This window comes from Nelumbo nucifera, chromosome 1, assembly GCF_055504915.1.
Source record: "Nelumbo nucifera cultivar China Antique chromosome 1, China Antique-T2T, whole genome shotgun sequence".
Lineage (NCBI taxonomy): Eukaryota > Viridiplantae > Streptophyta > Magnoliopsida > Proteales > Nelumbonaceae > Nelumbo > Nelumbo nucifera.
The window spans coordinates 35,604,878-35,625,942 of record NC_142649.1 but is presented as its reverse complement, the minus strand read 5'-3'; the positions used below and the strand labels follow the sequence as shown (position 1 = coordinate 35,625,942).

Here is a 21,065-nt window from a genome sequence, read left to right as displayed (position 1 = left end):
GACTCTTTAGTGATCACCAAGTTCCCAAATGCGAGAATCAAAGCGAATTCCGATGAGATTAAGAAGAGAATCCATAGAAAGAAATTATGGTTGGAGAAGGGAATCAATTCAATTCGCCTTGATTTGCTTCACGATGCGATAAGACACTCGTCTCTCAAACAATCCAAGCCTAGCCAAATTGAGAATGATGGTATGAAGCTTAAAAGCTTTAATATCATGAACATTACCTAAATATTGTTGTAGGCTTCCCAATCAATCCATATAGCTGAGCATCAAAATTTACTCTAATAAAACCAAATTGAAGGCTTTTCAACATGATGGGTCTCCACATTTTATCAAAAGTCAGTGGTAGAGGGTAGTTCGGCTCCAAACATCACACGAACAAATGAAAACTAACTCACTAAAAAGGGCATGAGGTTAAAAGGGAGGGGGTTTCATTTATTCGACAAAGCTTTATACATCAACCCTCCACAAATGGATTTGCTTCCCTAAAATAATACATGTACACCACATCAAGCTCCAAAGACTTGACCAATCTCGAAAATTCCTCCACGATAACCTTTAATCTCATTGGGATCTAACATTGATTCTTCAGACACGAGATCATCAACAATGATCTCTATTTGATAAGATTAAATAGAGTTAATCCCAATAAAACAGGTCTTTACATCTAGCAATTCCTTAAAATGATTGTTAGCAATGCAAGCAATTGAGCAAGCCCCGTCCTTATTCTGGAAAGCATCAAATTTGATTTTGATATCCCCCACTTTCAGGCATTTCTACGTACTTGCTCCCAACATTAGGCATAGAAGGAATCGACCAAGGACTAAAAACGTTACTAATCTCCAAAAAAAACAAAAAGATAAATAAAGCATGTCCAACCAAAGTAGGTGAAGAGACACATTTGTTGTTGAAAATTTTATTATTTCTAATTTTCCAAACCATCCAAAGAATAATGCAGCATTTTTTCAAGTAAATTTCGTTCTACCATTTTAATTAAACAATTCCACCATTCTAAAATAGAAGCATCACTCTTTTTTAGGACCAAAAATTGTAAGGCTAGTGATTTACCACACTTGCTTAGCAATGATTGTGAGTGTCGGAAAACAACTTACTTGGGATTAATTGGAGTCGACACATATCAGTTGAGGAAATGGAGGTGATGAGACCTCTGGGAATTGCAAAAAAAGAACCAGTTTTCATTCGTAGTGTCTCTAAGTCTTGAGGCATTAGTTGAATATGTCCAGATAAGACTTGGATGGGAGAGGGAAGGGGTTAGGCACCCCTCTCCTAAGTCTAATAGGTATGGCCCACATGGGATCCCCGAACAAGTACAAGCACAAAATAAATAATTAATCAATTAACTAAGATTGTAATAGAGTAAAACAAATGAAGAACAAAACACTACAAGAGTTTCCCCCAAATTATTTTATTTTATTTTTTATATTTTTTTGTTATTTTCTTATGGAACCATATTTAATTTTAACTATTTTATGGATTTTTTTATGCTTTCTTTTTTTCACTTTTTATTATTTTTTGAATTTTAATACTTTTATGCCTTTTATTTATTCTTCTTTTTTGTTTTTTCATTTACTTATTTATTTTTTTATTTCTTACAATGACTTATTCTCCCCTATGAATAAATCATATCTATCAAACTGGAAAACCTTGATCTGTTGAACACACCTATTATTAAAGATTTTCAATTTTTTATTATTTTATACCTTTTATTATTATCTTTTCTATCACTAATATTTTTTTTTCAAAATTGTTTTATTTTTCTACAATTGGCACCCCTCTTCATTCTCCCAATCTGTAAAGAGACCTAATCAAAGATGAGCTATGTTTTATTTCCCGATCATCATCTCCCCATTCCTTTTCCTTTTTACATTTTTCACACAACACCTATTAGCTTATGTTTTTCTAGATGTAGCCAAAACATCTTATTTACGGGATGTTCAGGTTGGTTGTCTTCTTCGACTCCGGTGTGAGGGACATTGAACAACTAAGATGGAAAGGTGATTTTCAGTCATAATCCCAAGAGGCCAAATTAAATAATTGCTCAATCCGAATTCATGTAGATGAAAAGTAATGAAATAAATATCCTAACGAATCAACAATCATCTAAGCTAACCAAACATTATTTTTGAAAGAAAACAATACGAAAAAAAGAAAAGCAAACGAGAAATAGAACAATGATCTAGGTGACAATCAAAACATCTGGTGAGAAACTTTGATAGAATTGGGTTGATTGCAGAGACTTTACAGAGTCAGGCTCAGCATAAAGCTTTGTCACCGGCTCCAACACCCAACATAACTGCCAGTTAGCCCATATAACAATGCAACATGGGAGATCTCGTTAAAAAAACTCTTAGATTGTTCTCTTTGGGTAGTAATGGCGACTAAGGGGGCTTGTAACCTCAAAGTTGAAGCAAGATGGCAATGTTCCGACTGTAGATCACATTAATAACCAAGAGAAAGTTGGATTGCTTGAGTTGCCACTACGACTGGAGACTTTGTTTAACCAATGAGGAAAACTGAACAGGGAATCGACGATTGGCTGGGGAAGTGAGAAGTGATGGGGAGGATGAGGTTAGTGAAGAGGAATGATGAGAATTGCGGCGGAGATAGGAGGAAAAAAGGTTCAATATTGCCGGTTAAATTTAAATATGTTGCTCTGGCAAGTGACAGCAGGAGAATGACTTGAGCCATGGTTGAGATGATGTATAGAGAGAGAGAGAGGAATTAGAGAAAGGGGTGTGAGAGAGAGGGAGAGAGAGATGTTAGCACCTGATTTTTGCTCGATCCCCTCTCCAACCCACTTCTCACACTCTAGAAACTCGATCAGGCCCCACCAATCTCCTTAGAACATGTAAAAACCCTATAAAAGTGTAAAGCTTTTTTCAAGAAGGGGACTTACACAAGAAAGAAAAGAGAACCATTTTGACTCCAAGGATGAGAAAATTTCGAACCTAGACAAAACCCCTCTTTATTCTCCACTAAAATTTCGACCAAACCATTACTCTTGACCCTCACCAATGTCCCAAAAGTTTGAGAACGAAAATCTCTTCCTCTCCTCTCTCCCTCCCTTTCCCCCTTGCACTACCAAGTTCTCAACCGAACTCCTTTCTCTCTTCTCATCCCCACTCTATCTTTTCTTCCAAGAGCTGTCACAAGGGAGGAAATAATAAAGAAAAAAAAGAAGTCTACATTAGTCACAGTTTGTTGGTAGCAAGAAGAAGTGAGAAGCTAGAGGAAAAAGAAACAAGGAAGCTCCCATTCGGTTCAGCACAAAGGTTGGAGCACTGACCCCCTGAGTTCATCATCATATTTTTGGATTTTCTTTAGTGCCAAAGGTATAAGAAGTCCCTCCATTATCATCAGTCCATTTGGTCTTTAAAACACTCCAATATGGCCCCTCAACCATTTGGAAGAAAGCCACATAGAGGTGTATTTGCAACCTCTCTAATATAGATTAATATTTTGGTTACTTAAGTTTGCTTTGCTATTATCTTTGTGCATTGGTGCAGTAAAATAGTCTAGGCTAAAATTATATGTATTATGTCTTTGTATGGTCATCTCTTTTTCTAGAATGCATGAAGATAGGTTGTAGGATTTCGGCCTTGGTGTTTTTATTAATTCCTCTATTTTTTTATTTTCGTTTTTCTTGCTAATTAGTTCATTGTAGGGAGTAAGGGTAGGACCGTTTCTCTCAAATGCATGATTTCACCCTCAAGTTAGTGCCCTTGTTGGCAAAAGTGCTCCATATCGACATTGCTTCCTAGTGCTTTTTTTTTCTTTTTGTCTCTCTTACTTCTAGTAGGAATATGGTGTTCTTTCCCCTGTATTGGATTTAATTTGTTTCTTGGGATAAGTTTTGTGTTTCTTGAACTAATAGAGTGGAGGGATTGAGGATTAATTCTCAAAATACATCTAATAGTAAGAAGTCTGTGAGGGAATGAAAAAGAATTGGGAGGAGATCTCCCAATTATTTTGCTTCTGCCTAGTGGTTCCAAAAGAGATGTTAGTTGTAGAATTTCCCTTTGAATAAAAAAAGTTGGGGAGGGGAGATCCCTACCTCACATTGCTTCAAAGGGAGATTTCAAAAGGTCTATGAAAATCAATCTTCAATCCATTCATTTCTTTTTTGATTGCTTTTCTTTTCTATGAATTTAGGAGAATTTTGTCTAAACGGTAATGGGAATGGCATCCTACACAAATCAAGGGAGAGGGGTTCTTAATACCTTCCCTCTCCCTCCCATTAGATGCCTAGATAGCTACCTTGGGTATGAGAGTCTTTTATTTTCTTTGGTATTTTGAACATGGGAGGACCACCACTCCCATGTCTTTCACATAGATGGGTGGCGGCTCCGTCACATTTTAGCGATAGAATGAACCCCAAAACAATTGGGATGTTCACAAAATGGCAACTCCACTAGGAATGGAAAGGTGTGTGTATGTCATTCCCTTCTCCCCTTGAGTCAAGAAAGTATGCTTGAGCCTACATATTGCTCTCTTGACTTTTTCTTAAGATTTTGTTTTCTTGTGTGCTTGAATTCTTTGGGATTGTTAAGGGTTTGTTTGCATATTCATAAGCTGAATTTTCTTGTACCGTTAATGGTTTTACTTGCATACACATAATCTAAATTTTCTTGAATTGTTTATGGTTTTGTTTGCTTGCATATGATTTGCATTTTCTTGGACTGTTAATGATTTTATTTGCATGCACTTGGGTTGAATTTCTTTGCACTGTTAAAAGTTTTATTTGCATAAATAAGAGCTGGATTCTCTTGGAATGTTAATGCTTAGGACTGCATGCATAATTAGCTGAATTTATTGGACTATTAATGGTTAGGTTGGCATGCATATAGGCTGAATCCCTTTGGACTGTTGGTGTTTTGGTTTGCATGCATTTAGGCTGAATTTTCTAGGACTGTCAATGAATGATTTAAATTGTTCTTTTTTGTATTCCTAGTAAGATATGGTTAGGATAATTTGTTTTGCCTATGCTCACTTGCATCTCATGATGGGACACTTGTTTTGGGAGAAGAATCACTTGTTTGCTTGAACAAACATTCTATTTTGTCTCTAAAAAAGCGTATGTACTGTCAACAAACATTCTATTTCTGGTGATTAATAATTCTGGTTAACATTACCTTGAAAAGCCCTACTTAGATCTATCTTGAAAATTGGACCATGGATGGTCCTTTAAATGAGAAAGTCATTCAACTTGATGGTTTGAATTTGCAGTTGAGAGTTTTTGATGTTATTGATGAGGCAGGAATTTGGAGTCTGGATCAGGTTAGGGGGTTTCTTAAGGATGAGACTCTCCAACAGATTCAAAGGTCAGGTGTGAAGTTCTCTAACAGCCAAGACAAGATAGTTTGGTTTCCTGAAACGAAAGGAGAGTTCTTTGTTAAAACAACTTGGTCCTTCTATAGGGATGCTCATCCAACAGTGGATTGGTACAAGGCAGTTTGGAATTCTCCATTGCCCACCAAGATAAGCTTCTTTGTCAGGAAACTTATGGTGGGGAAGGTAGGGTTGGACTCTGATATAAAGGAGCTGGGGATCCCTTTTGTATCTAGATGTGTCTGCTGTCGTGATCACTTAGAGGAGAATGTTAATCATTTGTTGGTGCATGGCTGTTTACTCAAAAAGTTTGGCTTTTCTTTAGCAGATTGTTTGGGCTTCCCTTCAGGGGTAATGAGAGTATTAAGGAGCTCCTCTCTGTTTGGTTTTCAATAGCCTCAGGAAAAAAACCAATGGGCTGTTACAGTTGGGCTGATTTCATTGTTTTGCAGTGTAGAAAATCTGGAAGGAAAGAAATAGGTGCAGAATGGAAAATAAATTCAGATGCTCCATTATGGTGATTTGGGTAATTGTGCGATGGATTCATGAGGTATCCTCTCCTCTACACCTCACCCATAGAGTGAGTTTTACTCAATAACTCTCTTTACAGGGTAGCATGGGAGAAAATTTTGAGACCTTTCACTGAAGGGGGCCTCCAAATTAAAAGTTTATATGATGTTCATAACGCTCTTCAGATGAAGGCTTTATGGCGGGTGCTTTATCATAATTCTTTATGGGCTGAATTCTTTAAAGCCAAGGTTCTGAAACATGAACATTTTTATACAGCCGTCCTTCCTTACTACACTTTCCGGACTTGGAAGGTAAATTTGGAACTAAGAGGTGATTTGGTTCAACTTTCAAGATGGATGGTGGGTAGAGAAGCAATCAGTTTTTTGTTTGATAGGTGGACTATGGATGGCCCCTTGATTGATAAAGTCATTTAGCATGAAGGCTTGAACTTGCAGCTGCGGTTTGTGATGTCATAAATGAAGAAGGGGTTTGGCATCTGGATCAGGTTTGTAGTTTTCTAGAGGAAGATGTCCTTAACAGTATTCAGGGGTTTGGTGTGAGGCTCTCCAACTACCACAACAGAATTGTATGGCTAACTGAGGCAAAGGGGGAATTTACTTTAAATTCGGCTTGGTCCTTTTATAGGACTATTCATCTTTCTCTAAATTGGTCCAAGGTGGTGTGGAATACTCTAGTACCAACCAAGATAAGTTTCCTTATCTGGAGAATTATGGTAGGGAAGGTCGGTGTGGATGTTGATATTAAAGAGGTAGGAATTCCACTAGCTTCCAGATGTGTGTGTTGTTGTTACCCTTCGGAAGAGGACATGAATCAAGTGTTGGCGCATGGTTGTTTAGCTCAAAAAGTGTGGATCTTCTTCATTGCAATGTTAGGGTTGCCTTTCAGGGGGAATGAGAGTATTAAGGAGCTTCTCTCTTGTTGGTTTTTAGCTATATCGCTAGGAATCAATGGGTTGTTGTGGTGGGGCTGATAGCATGCTTTGTTGTTTGGGAGATTTGGAAAGAGAGGAATAGGTGCAAGATGGAAAATAAATTCAGATGCTCAAAATTGGTAATTTGGGTGGTAGTGCGATGGTTACATGAGGTTTCTTCCTCGTTAATTTTGACCCATAAGGTGAACAACAACCAGCATCTCTCTTTGCAAGGACTGGGGTTACAGATCCAACCGATCAGAGGAAGGAACATTAAAGTGGTTCATTTAATGGTTGTTTCAGAGAGCTTTATGAAACTTAATGTTGATAGGGCTTACAGAGGAAATCCCGGCCCCTGTGGTGGAGGTGGTCTTATTAGAATTGGAAGGAATGGTTTTGTCTATGCCTTCTCTAACACTTATGGTACTGAAACTAAATTGGTTGTGGAAGCTATGACTTTGCTAGATGGGTTAAACCATGTTGTTGCTTTAGGATTAAATAAGATTATGGTTGAGTGAGTCTCCAAAATCTTGATTGATGTACTCAACGAAGTTTGTACAGTCTCTTGGAAGCTTTGGTTTTGGTTTTCTCAAGTACAGGAGCTTAGGAGTAGATTGAAATTCTTTTGTGTACATACATATAGAGAGGCTAATCAACCGACAGATGCTCTTGCAAAGCTTGGTTGCTTAACTTCTGCGAAAATTGTTTATGATTGCATAGAAATTCTTCCTTCCCACGTCCAGAACTTGGTTACCACAAATGGTTTAGGACTTCATTTTTTGAGAATTTGTTGACCGTAGGTTTCTGGGACACTTGATGTTTATATGAGTTGGGTTTCCTCTGTATAGATTTGAGGGGTAAGGCCTTATGTCCCCCTCCCCCCCCCCCCCCTCGAGGTTTTTTCTTGAATATTAATAAATTTGCAGTGGCCACCCCTCCATTGGGAGTAAATTTTGGGGTTAAATTGGTTAACCGAATCGGTCGGTTTGATTTTCTTAAAAAATTGATAGTTTCGGTTCGATTTCGATTAACCATTTAAAAAAATCGGTAGTTAACCGAATTGACTGATATATATACAATAATATATATTTATATAATATTATATATATTATATTATATTATATTTTTTTGAAAATCAAACTCAACGGTTTGAGAGAATTTTAGCCTACCGATTTTTTTTTTTTGAAAATCGGCAATCTTGTCTTTCCCCAGACTGACTGCCCCTTCTCTTTTTTTCTCTCTCACTCTCTTAGATCTATCTTAACTCTTCTAACTTCTTGTCTTCTTCGATAGCAACCACTAAGAAACTGTGTGGCTTGCGCCAACCACCAACAGTATGACAGGCAACAACACCAAGTGGCAACATTGGTTTCCACCTCATTGGCAGCGTCATCTGTATCTCTCACCTCTCCTCTCTACACCTTGGTCTCAGTTCTCTTATCTCTTCTAACTTCTTGTCTTCTTTGATAGCAACCACCAAGCAACCATGCGGCCTGTGCCAACCACTAGTAATACGACAGGCGATAGCACCAAGTGGCAACGCCGGTCACTGCCTCGCCGGGAACGCCATTTGTATCTCTCTTCTCTCTCTCTCTCTCACCACTCCTCTTTACGTCTCTGCCAAATGCCATCTCTCACTTTAGGCGACACTCGACAACAACCACCATTCCAACGGCACCGGCAATAACCACCGACTGTGATAGTTTTAGTTTTTTTTTTTATTTTAAGTGCATAAAAAAACCAAAAAACCGAACCGCGGTTAACCGGTTAACTAATTGGATCAGTTCAATTTCGGTTTGGATATTTAAAAAATCAATCAGATCGATTCGGTTTGAAAAAATAGCCCACGGTTTGGTTAACCGAACCATGAGCAACCCTACTTCAAAGGGAGATTTCGAAAGGTCTATGAAAATCAATCCTTAATTCATTCATTTCTTTTTTTTTATTGTTTTTCTTTTCTATGAATTTAGGAGAATTTTCTCTGAAAGGTAATGGGAATGATATCCTACACAAATCAAGGGAGAAGGGTAATCAATACCTTCCCTGTTCCTCCCATTAGATTTCTAGATAGCAACCTTAGGTATGAGAGTCTTTTGTTTTCTTTGGTATTTTGAACATGGAAGGCCCACCACTCCTATGTCTTTCACATAGATGGGTAGTGGCTCCATCAAGTTTCAGCCATGGAACGAACCCCAAAACAATTGGGATGTTCACACGAGAGACCGAAAGAGTGAAAGAGAGAAGAGGGATCCGATGGAGGGAGGTCACCGCCGCTTGCATTGAGTGGAGCAGATGTACAGTAATCTCTTTGCATTAGCTTCAGTTTGAAACTTAGTTTTGAATTTCTAATAGGATATAATGGAAATTTCGTATATTTAGGGAAGTTATGGTGTATTTTTATAATTTCAAGAAATTTTGGTTAAATTCAGTTTAATGGGTCAAACTAGGATTCTAATCCAATGTGAGTGTTCTTGGTCAAAGATCAAAGGGTTGAGATGGGTCTGAGTGTAAAGAGTGGTTTTGTCTGTGCGGGATAACGAGATTAACCAAAACAAATTTTTTTTAGATGAGTGGGTAAACAAGGGTATTTTTGGTTGAAATTTGGCAGGGAGGGTTTTTGAGCATTCTAGGTTGATTGGTAGGGTTAGATTGGCCCAACTAGGCCTAGATTAGGCAGATTTGGAGGGTGAGATATCCAGTCGACCTAGAGCTTCAGAATAGAATCTTTGTACAATGAAGGGGCAAACAAGGGTATTTTTTGTTGAAATTTCACAGGGTAGGGATTTTGAGCATTTTAGGTTGATTGGTAGGGTCAAATTGACCCAAATGGGCCTGGATCAAGCAAATCTGGAAGGATCTTGATTTGGTCAATATAAAGGTTTGAAACAGAATATTAGTGCATTGGAGGGATGATTAAGTGTAGATTAAGGTGAAATTTTACATGTAGGGATTCTAGGATGTATGGAATTTGATGGTGATGTCTGATTGGTTTTGGAGGGTTATGATCATGGGAGTTTTGGTCTTTGATAGGGTTTAAAATTGAATCTTGGCTTGATGAAGGGGTAAATGGAGGAATCTTGGGTTGAAACTTCATGGGTGGATGTTTTGTTGTGTTTAGGGTTCAATTATATGGTCTAATTGGTTCAAATGTGTTTGGATCAAGGGGTCTGGGTTGCAGGTGTTTTAGGCTGACGAGAGGGCTTGAAAGGGAATCTTGATTTGATAGAAGGGTAAATGAAGGAATCTTGGGTTAAAACTTCATTAGTGGGTGTTTTGGTGTATCTAGGGTTCAATGGTGGTGGTATCTGATCTTAGAGACGAGGTGTAAATGAGTGTTGATCAGGGCCATCAGATTGAGGTCAGGCTGGTTTAAGGTGGATTTGAGGGTTTTTTTTTGTTGAAATTCGGGTTTTGTGGGTTTTATGGTGGTGAAGGAGAAAAGTTCCCACGTGCATCATTCTATCATGTACTTGTCATTCTATTCTTGGCAAAGTGACCCCTCTTAGGTATCAAGAACCTTTGGAATAAGGGTATAGTTTTTGTAAAGAACAACATAAAAATAACTTATAATGGGATAACTAATTAATTATGGTGAAGTGACACCTAGTTATCAGAAACATTACAGACTTGGGGTATATTTGCCGTAAATGAAAACAATAAAAGCAACTTAGAATGTGAAAACTATTTATTTTTAGCAAAATGTGCCCTCCTAGGTATCAAAAACCTTATGGAATCATGGTATTTTTGTCATAAAGGAAGGCATTTAAAACAAATAAAAACAACATTGAAAGCAATTCAACATGTGAAAGGTAATTAATTTTGGCAAAGCAACTCCTTCTAGGTAACGAAAACCTTATGGAACCAGGGTACATTTACCGTAAAGAAAAAACATCAAAACAACTTATAATGCAAAAACTATTTACTTTGGGCGAAGTGACCCCTCCTAGGTATCAGAAATCTTATGGAATCAAGGTATATTTTCCATAAAGGAAAACAAGGACAACAACATATAATGTGAAAACTATTTATTTTTGACAAAATAACCCCTCTTAAGTATTAGAAACCTTGTGGAATCAGGGTATATTTTCCGTGAAGAAAACAACAATGAAAACAACATTAAAAGCGGTTAATAATGTGAAAATGACCCCTCTTAGGTATTAAAAACTTTACAAAATTAGGGTACATTTGACGTAAAGAAAGAAAATAAAATCGAAAACAGTAATAAAAACAACACATCATGTGAATACTTTTGACAAAGTGACTCCTCCTAGGTATCATAAACCTTATGGAATCAATGCATATTTTCCATAAAGAAAACAACAAATCGAAAATAGACAAAACAAGATTACAAAACGTAATCACCAAAAACCATGACAACTATTTTTCATCATCATTTTTTATCTTTTTTTTGAAAACATTTTAAAAGATTTTAGTGAAACACTTCGAAGACTTGGCAAAGGTCTTGTGGTTGATATAGTGTAACTTCTTTTTAGATAGGTGAGAAACATCCTTTAATATAAGAGTAGTTTATGCTCAAAAACTCCAACAAAACCATTAATGAATCCAATGAGAGCGCAAACATGATACTTTAAGTTATTATTTTCATTTGTGATCCTTGAGGATGATGGGGAGATATGAAAATTCAGTACAATATGGGAATGGTCAAAGATTGTGACGTCTCTAAACATGTTGCCCCATGCTAACAAATGATGAACCTGCTATCACACTGTTATTGTTATTTATTATTATTATTATTTTTATTATTATTATTATCGTATGCTTTGATACGATTAGAAATAATAATGCTGATGATGATGAAATGCACATTATGTCGCGATGTAATCAATAATCCATTATAAACAAAAAAATCAACAAGAATCATGCTATGCCATGATGCAAATACACTCAACGTTAAAAGATGTTTTATGCCGCAATGCAAATAACAATCCAATGTATGCTAGGAAGCAATAAAAGTCAAAGGTCATTCTAACCCATGATATGCCATGGTGCAAAATTTAAAACATTTATGATGAGAAAAGTGTGTTATTCTGCGATGCAAATAAGAAAATCCACTATATGCTGGGAAATCAGCAAAGTTCATGTTATGCCATGATGCAATTTTTTAACATATTTATGATGAGAAAAATACATTATGTCGTGATGAAATCAGAAAACCCTCTATAAGCCGAGAAATCAACAAAAATCATGTTAAGCCAATGATGCAAATTAGAAATTCACTATATGTTAGGAAATCAGCAAAGGTAGTTTTAGGTAAAATTTCATTGGTAGGGTTTTAGGATGTCCGAGATCTGGTGGTGATGTTTGATTGGTTTTGGAGTATTAGGATTGTGGAAAATCGGGTTCACAAGAGGGTCTGAAATGGAACCTCAACTCGATGGATGGGTAAATGGGCGAAATTGAGTTGAAAATTTATGGGGAGGTATTTTGGTGTGTTCGGAGTTCAATGATATGGTTTGATTTATTCAAAGGGATTAGGATCAAGGGAATTTGGGTTGTAAGTGTTTATGTTAATGAGAAAGCTCAAAATGAAAATTTTGCAGTAAACGGAGGAATCACACTACAAGAAAAACCGTTTTTAACCATGGTTTTTCCTGCAATGGACCAAAAATCGTGGCTAAAATACTATATATAGCAATAGAATATACCATCCGTAGCAATATTCCTGTTTTTTGTATGCATTCTGTTCACGGTTTCCTGGTCGTGGCTTAAATGTAATTTATTCAGACGGTTTTTAATTAAATCGTTACAATACATCCTCATTTTTTATGAAGAAAATGTTAAACCGTGGCAATTTAATTTGCGCAGATTCTAAAATCTAAAAACTTTGGCTTGCGTGCATTCTTGCTCCCACGTCTTTCTCAGCTATCATCTTCACTCTTTCTCTCTCTCTCTTACACATCTGAACTTGCCCCAACTCTCTATCAGTCGAACTCGTTCTCACTCTCTCTGAAAAAAATGGAATCCATCATCAACAAAGTCCATTACTGGGCAACTAATCTTTACCTTGTGAGAGAGCAACTCCCAATAGGGTCATTTTGAGAGATTGGCACCTCTCAGCTTGCATTTCTTCAATCCATTTGTCAGTGAATGGCTCGTTGGCAGTCTGTCAACAGGGTCTGTTCTCTCATTGTCTACATTGAGACCAAGACCAAGGTAACATCTCATCAACTTCCTCATTATTTTTCCTTACCCATTAATTTGTATCTTAATTATGGGTTTATATGATTTATTATTTGGGATTTGTGTTTTCTGATCGATACATCCTAATAAAATCTACTTTGTCTTCTATCTTGCAAGAAAATGTCAACTGAGTTTACTTTTTTGCCTCCTATGATTCTAAGTTTTGGTAGGCAACCATTTGTCAGTGGAAAATCGTATAATCAACTAATTTGGGTGTTTGCATTCATATGATGAATAGATTACTATTTTAGTGGCGAATCCCAAAATCTATATTTTCTTTGTGTGCTTTTCATTCAATTTTAGTAGGTAGCCACTTGTCTTGGTTAATTGGTTTTCTATAAAATAAAACTTTATTTCTTAGCAATTTAAAAATCAAACAAAAAAATTTAAAATGTTAAATTAGTTGGAACCGTTTTGTCCAATAGATGATATCCATGTCTAGCACCACCTATGTTTCTAAGATGTTCATGGCCAAACAAATGGAAAGTTCATTACAATCAGTGCCTTTTGGCATCAACAAATTTTCCATTGGTTTAAAATTGTGGAGGCTTTTCATGGTCAAACAATCTTTCTCATCATCGGTAAGAATCAAATAAGCAACAATATTGCAAACACCCAATTTGAATAAAATAAGATATCTTTGATGGGTGACTGGGTGGAGCATAGGGAACCTAGGACTATCTGGAATTAGGAGTATTTAGGAATTAGGAAGGACATATATGACTCTTTTCGAGTAGAATAATGGGCAGTGTTGCATGATCTAAGACTGGCTAAATCTCTTAACTATAAATGTTTGCAGATTGAATGACATTCAGAGGTAGTTATTGCTTTCGTAAAGAACAAAGCAAGTTTGTGGAAGATAACAGGCACCTCCATTTGGTGCCAAACTGTCAACGTTGGAGAAGAAATCTTCATTTGGTTCCAAGCCTCTATTATCTATCTTATCATCTAAGAAGGAAAACCATAGAGGCATAGCAACACCATTGTTGCATAAAAGAATCAGGTTAGATGACAGCCACTAAACACTTGTTATCACCTTACAAATTCTGATTATTTAGGGTTTTCTTTTTTGGTTTCATCTGCCAATCTATGACAAAACTATGCCAATGACTCAATGTAATGCATCAACTTTGACATTTTTTAGATAAAGGTATACCGAGTCATTGAGTCATCATGTTCTTTTGTATTGCTTATTATTATTTAAAATCTATTAATTAGAACATTGTGCTTAAATAGGCTAGACCAGGTTGAATATCTACTTATCTATCCAAAGTAATTGAAAAGAAGGTGAGGGAATTTATTCCCCTTTAGTTTAATTGATCTATTTGTTTCTGTTTCACATGTCTAATTGTTTTCATGCTTAGTTTAATTGTTTTGGGAAAGACAACATTTTTGGAATCTTATTAATATGGTCCCCTACCAAGCTTTAGATCCTCTGTAGTGTACTAGTGATACATAGTCTCACAGTGTCTCTATATCCCTATCACCATGTCTAGAAAACGGGAGTTTATGAAAAAACAAAGGAGAAAAAATGCAAGGGGTCTCAAATGACTAGGTTGTATGTTCTAATGTAGTGGTAGATAATTCTATTGTTTCTATTTATTTTAATCTTTTGACTCTATTGTTATTGTGTTGCAGGTCTGGAGGCATCACTCCCATTTTTATGACAGAGTTAGGTACATATTCTTTGCTATGATCATTTGTTTTTTCTTTTGTTGTTAGGTACATACTTAGGTATCAAATTACTCTTGTGAAACAGTTTTAATACATCAAGTTACATTGAAATCACATTAACAGTTACAATCAGTGGTTGTACACTATTGTTAATCCTGGTGGTTGAACTAGTGAAATGGTAACTTGGATAGCTGACCGGGTCTTGGGTTTTGTTTGTACTAGACTGCCTAGGCCTTGACTGCCAAGCCTATTAGTTGATCAGCTTTAAATGGTCTTGCTAATTCTTACTCCTTAATTCTTTACACTGTTTAGAACACATCATAAACATTATGTTAGTCCTTAGTTCTTTGCTCTATAGAATTTATTTTGCAAGTTTGGCATACACTAGCTTGCCTAAATTGCTCGATCGTACTATAAGGCCTATGAACTAGTATGTTTTGTACTAGGTAGGACATCTCTTATTTGGTTACTCAACAGAATTATGCCTAATAAATAGGACAAAAAGCTTGGAAAATTTGATATTTTTTTTAAGAAAAGGGAAAGAAGAATTCTTATGTTTTCTTGTCGAACAAAAGGCAAACTTCATCTGGACTATGAACATTGAACTCTATAATAGTGAAGAGAACATCCAATAAAAAAAATGAACAGAACACTTTGGTCAATTGCCCCTACAACTAATCCCCTTGTACACTTGAGTCCTAAACATTCTACAAATATGGTTATTGTGTATAACATGTAATCTAGTTCATGGTACAAATTTGTTTCCATAATCATACATTCTAGAAGTTTGGTACAGATAGTAGCACCATTTAATCAGTTGCATGGAGATATATGGAGATTTTTTTTATCAGTATGGAGATATGGAGATATTCAACATCAAGAGCCAACCTATTCAAAAAGAACTATCATGGTAAGCCCAAGGATTATAATTTTGTCACATATTGGGGGGGGGGGGGGAGGGGGTGTATTGGCCGATAAATGTCATATCAAGGCCCCTTTGATATGCCCCTACACTTAGTGTTTCGGGGTCCAACCTATTTCAGGGGGTAGACCGACCTTAAACCAACCCCCTGAACCAGTTTCAAAGAAAAAGAACCAAAAAAATAAAGAGCTCCGGTGCAGGCCGATACGTCCCATCTGGCATATCAGACTGTATCGATATTTTGAACCTTGGGTAAACCTTGTTTGGCCTTGTTTAAAAGAAAAGTCTCTTATCTAGCTCTACTGTAGTCACCTTTAACAACCACAAAATGGAAGACAAGAATAGAGTCTTTTAAATAAGAATGATTAAGATATTGTTTTTTCCTTGAGAAATGCAATTAGATTTACTCATTTCTGTGGTTCTTCTATTATTAGTAATGTTACTATTTATTGGGATTTCATGGTAATTTCCAAGTGGTAAGTTTTTATAATTTGCAAAGCTTTAGAGAAACTCTTCACACACCAAACGTGTATGCACATGATATAGGAAAAGATTTTTCATATGGTAATAAGGTAAAATATTGTGATTCCAAGACAATAGAAGTAGCTCACGTCCTAGATGAAGGTAGTTTAAGATGGGGAACCATGTGGCTAAGCAATAGGAATCATTAAACAAGGATATGAATATAATTATGAAATTTTCTGGTATAATCAATTTCAAAACCCTAGTGTTATGCATCTTTACCCTTCTAAATATAAAATATTTTTATTAAAAATAAAGAAAAATGAAATCCCCCATTCCACTTCTTCCTCCTTCCTCCACACCCCCTACTCTTAAGGAGGCTTATGTGTTTGGGGTTAATCAATACCAATTGATGTTAAAATATGACCAATATAGAGTGTTGTTACTTGAAACATAAAATTTGATATTTCAACTCTAAACAGCAATGATGAGTCTATACATGCTTTTTTTTATTTTTTTTCCAGTTGAAGTGACTCCCTTATGTAAGTGACAACTCATCTTTCTCATCAATTTGTATTGATCAACCCTGAAAGGTTACATAAGAAATTCGAATGGTACCCAACACAACTAAATAATGTATCATAGTAATTTTCAATGCAAGATAGAAAGAAAAAAATAAAAAGTGCAGACCATGGGAGAAAATTGGGTAGCAACATAGCAAGCCATTCAAGTCTATCTTGTGACATCCATTCAGCATAGGACTACTTTCAATCTGATCACAAATCCCCAACCTCAACGAGTACTCGATAATTATACAAGGGATTCCACCGACTACAAATAGGTCTTTTTGCATAAAAACAAGGTGGATCTAATGTGATGTTATAGGCTGATTTTGCTGATTTGGGTGTGCATTAGAAGGTGAGTTGGTATGATGGCAAGCGCTAGGTCCTCTGAGAAATACATGTATGGCATGAGCCATCACCACCTATCATATATACATGCATATCCAGCATATATACATATAGAATATAAAGCAAATTAACTTTGTGATTTGAGAAAAAAATATGGTTTACTTTTAGATTCATCAATTCATCATAATCATTATTATCTAAGTCTTGTCCCAACTCCCAACTATAAGGGCTAAGCTATGAATATAGCTTGTGAGTGATTAAATTATTCAGTGTTTTATCAATTGTTAACTTGTGAATGCTTAAATCAATTCTTAGGTTCTTATTACTTCAATTAATTAATGTATTTTTTGTTTTGTCCCTAATCATTCTATTCTTTTCAGCTTGGAAAAATCACTTCTAATAGTTGTTGGAGCTGGTCATTTTTATTTATTTATTTATTTGGTAGAGAGCCGGTCTTCTATGCATGTGATCAAACCATCTTAGTCCACTTTTCCCATTTTATCATCTATTTGAGTTATTCTTAGATCTCTTCTAATGACTTCATAAACAATCATTTCTTTCTAGCTTTCCACTCATTGTCTTATCCATCTTGGTGCATGTGTTTCTTCTACACTTGTTTTTTTAGATATGTTGCTTCGTGACTGTCCAATACTCTGCTCCATAAGTATTACCGGACTTGCAACTGTTTTACAATAATTATAACAATTTGATTGGTTTGGATTGATTTATTGCATTAATTTACTTTTTATAGTTATTTATCTACAAAAATAATCTAAGATGGTAGATGGATGGAACATCTAGTTGTCTTTCTTTCCTTAATATTATTTACTTATGTTGATTGATGTCAATTTGTAGGACTTACATTCACAAGGTGTTTTACATGGATTCAGTGAATTTAGATACCTTTGGAAAAGGATGTAAGTGACAACATGTATTTAATTGCATAAAGAGTTGTCTATGTTTTGTTTGTTCTTAAATTTTAAGATCCATATGGCTAGATATCATATGGTCCATCACATTAGAACAATTTAACTTCAGTTGTTTTGGATTTTATTCGAAAGCTATGACTTTGATAGCAAAAATGTAGAGAAATAATTTTTTTAGATCGAATTATTTCCACTATTATGGGTTAAAGTAGTAAGAAATGATTTAGGGGTTCAATAAAATCTGCAATGGATATGATACTAAACAAAATAGGATCCATGCAACTAACCCTATATAATTGGGGTGAGGCTTAAAGGATGATGATGATGATGAAATATTGAAAAAAAAACACTATTAGCTCTAATAGAATGCAAGAACAAAGGTTTTGATTCTTGCATGGGGCTTTACTTAGTCCCCACAAGCTACAATTCTTTGAAAGCATGAGACAAAATCATGACTCATCAGCAATGTGGACAAGTGGAAGAACTGGAGCCGAGCAAGTCATCTCAAAATAATAGAGATCTCATCTGTTAAGATTCAGGTTATGTACTATGATAATATTCTCTTATTCCTTTAAAGCTGAGACATTTTATTAAGGCAGAAAGAACAGATAGGTAGGAACCAGGGGTCTACATCCCCTAACATTTTAGATTAGGTCACAAGGAAACTGTGAAGGAAATAATAGGGAGTTCACTTTGGCTATTTTTTAAAAATAGCCTGGGCTGTTTTGGGAGTCTTTGCACATGTCACCTTTGCTAATTCAGGTCCTAATTTGTGTTTTCAACTAAAAAATATATTTGAATATAAATACCTTTTTACCCTCACTAATTATGAGATGTCAACACAACAGTTTCTTAAATAGAACAACCTTTAATCTGAAAGGGATCCATGGCACTATTGGGCCATTTGGTCAAAAGTTGAAGATTTGTAGATAAGATAGCAATTATGTTACCAACGAGAAATGGTGGACCCAAGGCATGTATAAATTATGAATGGAACACATGGGACATGGCCCATCTAGAAGAAAGTTCAGTCCTAAATTTGGTTTCTATTGGTTCTTATCTAAAAAATAAACATCAAAAGAGGAAACTAACATTTGAGTAAATGTCAACCAGATTTGATACCAATTCATGTTCTATGGTCAGGCATAGAAGGCTGGACATGAACCCCACTTAGGAGTCTCAACAACTGCGAACAGGCCTCCACCTCCCAATTGTTCAGGTTGCACCTGAACTAAGGACACCTGGAGATGCCTGCCTCTGAAAATCAAAACAATCTCAACAATAACACCCCTATTGGTCATATGTGTCAAACTTTTGGCTTAACTCTGTTGATCTTGCACTGTACTATGTGCTTTCCTATTAAAGTAGTGAATAGAAAAGAATAACCTTCCCCTTACCTAACCCAAAATTCTTTGCTATTGCTATATAATTTTGATATTTCTTTTTTAATATCAAAATGCTCTTTCATGGTTTTCATCTTGATGTTTAAAAAAAAAAAACTTGTTTTCTAAATCAGCAGAGATCATGAACCAATTTGTTGCACTATCCATTGAAACTGGGTATGTCTATGTTTCTTTTCAATCTGATAATTTTGGGTTAGGTAAAATTAATTCTAGGGTAATTCTTGTTGCCCCATCTTGATGAATTGCTTTCTAGGGTAATTCTAGGGTAATTTTGGGTATGTCTATGTTTCTTCTCCAACATGAATTGCTTTCTTTGTTGCCCCATCTTGATTTTGGTTCCCTTGGATTTTTTTCTAGGGTAATTCTTGGAGATGCACTTGGATCTCACATCGCATGGGTTAAATCAATGGTAAGTGTATAATGCATATAAAACTCTTACATTATTTAATTTATATAGCTAATTATTTACATCAATGCTTATGTGTTCATTTTTGAACTTGACAGACCAAAGTTATGATCCAAAGCGAAGGTCTTGAGTATGATGCGCGTGCATATAAGCTAATGTTCAGTTGCAACGAGGATAATTTTGTTAATTCTGTTTTCTTTTTTGGTGATGAAAAAATTTATTAAATGTGTATATTGAACAAATACTACTACAAATATTTTGTGTAAATTTGTATAGGTTTTATCATACAAGAACAGGTAAAATTAATTCTTTTGTAATGGCATTCCTTTAAAATTTAAATGAGAAATAAACTTTTAATATCAAACCGTTGCTAAAAGTGCCATACAACAACAATTTTAGGAATGGTTATATTTTGTAACGGCCATTCTATGACATCAGTTTTTGACCCTGACCATAGGTATAAGATTTTTATAGCAATCATTAATGCAAAAAACCGTGGCAATACAAAAGAATAGCTAATTCTTGTAGCGATGGTTTTACCTAAAACCATTGGTATTTCTACTTATTCATCAATAAACCATATTCTATAGCCACGGCTAAAACCGTTGCTATAGCAATTTGTAGCAACGGTATAAAATAAATTCGTTGCAATAAAATTTTTAATTAGCAATGGTTAAAATCGTGGCTATATGTACATTTGTAGCCATGGTGTACAATATTCGTGGCTATAGGTTTTAGCCACTCCAATATCCGCCACTGACAAAAAACCGTGGCTAAACCGTTGTTATAGCCTTTAGCAACGGTTTTTCGTATCTTTTTGCAACGGTTTTGTCCGTTGCTAAAGCCGATTTTTCTTGTAGTGTTATGAGTTGAAGTTTGATGGGTAGGTATTTCGGGAGGTCTTAGGTCTGATGGTTGTGTTTGATCTAAGGGACGGGATGTAAATGAGGGTTGATCAGGGCCATTAGATGGGTGTCAGGCATATTTAGCAATAGATCTAGGGGCTTTGGGGCTGAAATTTAGGTTTTTATGTTTTATGGTGTTTTGGAAGGATCAGAAGGGTCTTATCGGGTATTTATATAAGGTTAATTTTATAATTTTATTAGTGGGGATCCTCGTGGGGTGGGGAGTGTTATCCCTGTCCCCGCCAACGGGGATGAAAATTTCCCCATCACTGTCCCCGTGGGGGAAAAATCATTCCTGTCCCTGCTCTGTCCTTGGCAGATCCCCATGAGGAACGAGAAAATGAGAAAAATATTAGAATTTGAAGTTTGAATGCTTAAGCTTTCTTGAGGAAAAATAACATTGAGGTTTCTTGAGGTACAAAGTCTTTTGTAATAGCATTGATTTTTGAGACATGGAGCCTT

General features: G+C 35.8%; 1 long non-coding RNA gene across 1 annotated transcript; it reads left to right on the top strand.

Moving 5' to 3' along the window:
• Positions 1-2,072: 2,072 nt before the first annotated feature.
• LOC148803116 (uncharacterized) lies at positions 2,073-19,908 on the top strand. Its single transcript, XR_016081234.1, has 4 exons — positions 2,073-3,356; positions 17,819-17,880; positions 19,650-19,701; positions 19,797-19,908. It is a non-coding gene; the product is annotated as an uncharacterized LOC148803116 (long non-coding RNA).
• The last annotated feature ends 1,157 nt before the right edge of the window (positions 19,909-21,065 follow it).